Below are 4,143 nucleotides of genomic sequence, written 5' to 3' on the forward strand. Positions count from 1 at the left end.
AATAATAAATAATAAGTGAGATATGAGAATGAGAATGATGAATAATACTAAATAAGTGGAATAATATGTGGAACCAGTGAACAGGTGATGTAGAGACAGTGTTACTGGGTTATTGACCAGAATTGAACCTGACACTGACGGTAAGAAGTCAGCTGTTCATCAGAGAGATGGCTTATTAAATAAAACATTGAGAAATCTCAATCGTTCCCATAGACTGTACATAACCCCAGCGAATAAAGTTGTCCTATTTCTTCATACTATGGCGATACCCCAAAAACTTGTGAAAAGTTGCCCCCATCATAAGTTGTCACACTTCATATGTTTATTATACAGGAAAGTTAGAAAAAGTAACATTACATTACAATATAAAAACGGGCCTGACTCAGTTTAAAAACTGGTTTTCAGCAGGTTCCTGTTCTGCAGAAACATAAAAACAGGGTTACAGCACGTCGGGACAGACATTAATACAAGACATCCATATGGAAAAATAGATTTCGACAACTGAAAACCACAATACAGTTACATAAGGACAAAGACATTTATACAAAACATCAGCTGGGCTGAACAAATACGGTCAGTGCAAACAAGGCTTGGACAATACATAAACAAAATGTATTAATGTGTGCAAGTATGTGGGGTGAACATGTTTTTTTTCATTACATTCATTTCTGCAGTTCTGTAGTTGAAGTATTTGGCAGTGGCCTGTAACAACATGTCCTGTTAAATTACAGTAAACTACTGGCAGCTATAATTGCCAGCTTGAAACTGTTATTCTACAGTAAACCTACTGTGATCTACAACAACAGTCTGGTACTGTAAACATTTTACAGTAATGTGCTGTATGGAATAGACACATTACAGTATTATACTGTCAGCTTTGGTTGCAATTATACTGCTATTTTACAGTTCCTACAGTATTCTCCATGAACTTGTTACTGTAAAACTGTAGAATATGATCTTTACATTGATATAAACTGATGATTTAAAAGCTTTACATTTAAAAACAAAAAACCCTAAAATAATATTACTAATAATAATGAAACAGATGTTACAGAAATGGCTCAGACAAGAGATGGCCTAACAACATTAGGCATTTATTAAAGCTGCAAATGTGTAATGTAGGGGTATTTATATAGCCTACATCACATATGTGATGTAGGCTATAGGTATAAATACCCCCCCCTACCTAGTGGGCTCAAATATATTTTCATCTTTTTAAAACTGCTTTTCCATGTCTCACTTTCATAAATAATTGTATAAACACAGATATTTGTGCATTTACTTAAAATCCATGGAGTTCCAGCCAACTGTCCCAGACATAGATATATGACATTATAGCCTGTTTTGCTTCTCATGTAAACATGCATGAAATATGAAAGTCTGGGATTGTGGAGAACACTAACTGGTCTACCGAATAAGCATGCAGTCAAAACCTTTAAATGAAAAACCCTCGTTAATAATCGAAAAAATGTGACCGATAATGAAGTTTACTTTTGACCATCAAAACTCGTTTATCGGCTGTAACTCCGTGATAAAAGAAAATAACAGGAAGATATTTGGCTGATAGAAGGAGGTTAACATGCTCTATGTTCTGACCTAAGGAAGTCTGTCTCTCATCATCGCTCTCGGAGAAAACGTCCCGCGTTTCAATCGTCCCGGCTCTCCCCTGCATCACTGCAAAATGCTGTAAAAATGCTGGATATTTTGCAAAATATCCAGCATTTTTACAGCATTTTGTTCCTGATTTCCCTTGGCATTATGTCGGTGGTGTCCTTGCCATTGTTGATCTTTTCTTCCTAATTTTTTTAAAAGGATTCCATTATTAGTCTGACACACAAAAGACAGATTTTTTTTTTTGAATTCTTCTTTTTTTTTTTTTAATCTCATGAGAAATAGTGTAAATAAATAAGTCTAAATAAACTAAATAATGTACTGATCAATACAGAAGTACTTCAGTAGCATTTAGATATTTATTTAGGATTAAAAAATGGAATTAAAAACATGGGCTTCAACGTCTGGACCGAGAAGCCTGTGTTTTTTTCAGGGCGTCATATGATGATGATGATGAAGGCACGGAGCAAGGAGCGTTCATCTTGCACTGAAACTTCCACAAATACTATAACTCTTCTTCTTTAACTGTCTATGTTACTATTACAGTGGGGGAAGAAGCAGCCTACTTAGACCTTTAATTAAAGTAAAAGTGATAATACCACAGTGTAAACGTCCTGTATTTCAAATCGTACTTATACTATATAAGATTATTAGATTAGACTATTAGTCCCCAATGGGGAAATTACTGCACTACACTCTGTGTACACACTTGTTGTTAGTACTCACACATAGGCCTGAAATACACACACATGCTCAGGACCTATACATGCACTATACATGGAGAAATGTCAGAGTGAGTGGGCTGCCAGCTGAACCAGCGCCCTGAGCGGTCGGGGGGGGTACGGTGCCTTGCTCAAGGGGCACCTGGCAGTGCCCAGGAGGTGAACTGGCATCTCTCCAGCCACCAATCCACGCTGCCAACTTTTTGGGTCCATACGGGGATTTGAACCAGTAACCCTCCGGACCAACTCCCTATGGACTGAGCTACTGCCTCCCCCCAGTATATACACTCACCGGCCACTTTATTAGGTACACCTGTCCAACTGCTCGTTAACACTTAATTTCTAAGCAGCCAATCACATGGCGGTAACTCAGTGCATTTAGGCATGTAGACATGGTCAAGAGAATCTCCTGCAGTTCAAACCGAGCATCAGTATGGGGAAGAAAGGTGATTTGAGTGACTTTGAACGTGGCATGATTGTTGGTGCCAGAAGGGCTGGTCTGAGTATTTCAGAAACTGCTAATCTACTGGGATTTTCACGCACAACCATCTCTAGGGTTTACAGAGAATGGTCCGAAAAGAAAAAACATCCAGTGAGCGGCAGTTCTGTGGGCGGAAATGCCTGGTTGATGCCAGAGGTCAGAGGAGAATGGCCAGACTGGTTCGAGCTGATAGAAGGCAACAGTGACTCAAATAACCACCCGTTACAACCAAGGTGGGCAGAAGAGCATCTCTGAACGCACAGTACGTCCTACTGAGGCAGATGGGCTACAGCAGCAGAAAACCACATCGGGTGCCACTCCTTTCAGCTAAGAACAGGAAACTGAGACTACAATTTGCACAGCTCATCGAATTGGACAATAGAAGATTGGAAAAAACGTTGCCTGGTCTGATGAGTCTCGATTTCTGCTGCGACAGTCGGGTGGTAGGGTCAGAATTTGGCGTCTACAACAGAAAGCATGGATCCATCCTGCCTTGTATCAACGGTTCAGGCTGGTGGTGGTGGTTCATGGTGTGGGAATATTTTCTTGGCACTCTTTGGGCCCCTTGGTACCAATTGAGCATCGTTGCAACGCCCCAGCCTACCTGAGTATTGTTGCTGACCATGTCCATCCCTTTATGACCATAATGTACCCAACTTCTGATGGCTACTTTCAGCCAGGATAATGCGCCATGTCATAAAGCTGGATCATCACGACTGGTTTCTTAACATGACAATGAGTTCGCTGTACTCAAATGGCCTCCACAGTCACCAGATCTCAATCCAATAGAGCATCTTGGGATGTGGTGGAACGGAGATTCGCATCATGGATGTGCGCCGACAAATCTGCGGCAACTGTGTATGCCATCATGTCAATATGGACCACCTCCTGAGGAATGCTTCCAGCACCTGTTGAATCTATGCCACGAAGAATTGAGGCAGTTCTGAAGGAAAAGGGGGTCCAACCCGTTACTAGCATGGGGTACCTAATAAAGTGGCCGGTGAGTGTACTTATACTGTATATATATATATAAGTATTAGCATCAAATTATACTTGTATTTAAAATGGACTGTTGTTATATAGAGGAAATGAACCACCCAGAGGGCACATTTGGTCACATTTGTTTTCTAACTTTAATCCCATTGAAGCTCGCGATCGTCGCATTTCAGTCGTATCAAAAGACATGAGAGATGACATGTACATACCGACATGGGATAATTTAAATCTATAAAAAAGCTGCACGCTCCCAAAACATGATAATCATAGACTGCACTGCAACACTGTGCACATTATTTCCAATAAATCTTTATTATTCAGTTATAAATAGCC

This window comes from Etheostoma spectabile, chromosome 12, assembly GCF_008692095.1.
Source record: "Etheostoma spectabile isolate EspeVRDwgs_2016 chromosome 12, UIUC_Espe_1.0, whole genome shotgun sequence".
In the NCBI taxonomy this organism is placed as follows: Eukaryota; Metazoa; Chordata; class Actinopteri; order Perciformes; family Percidae; genus Etheostoma; species Etheostoma spectabile.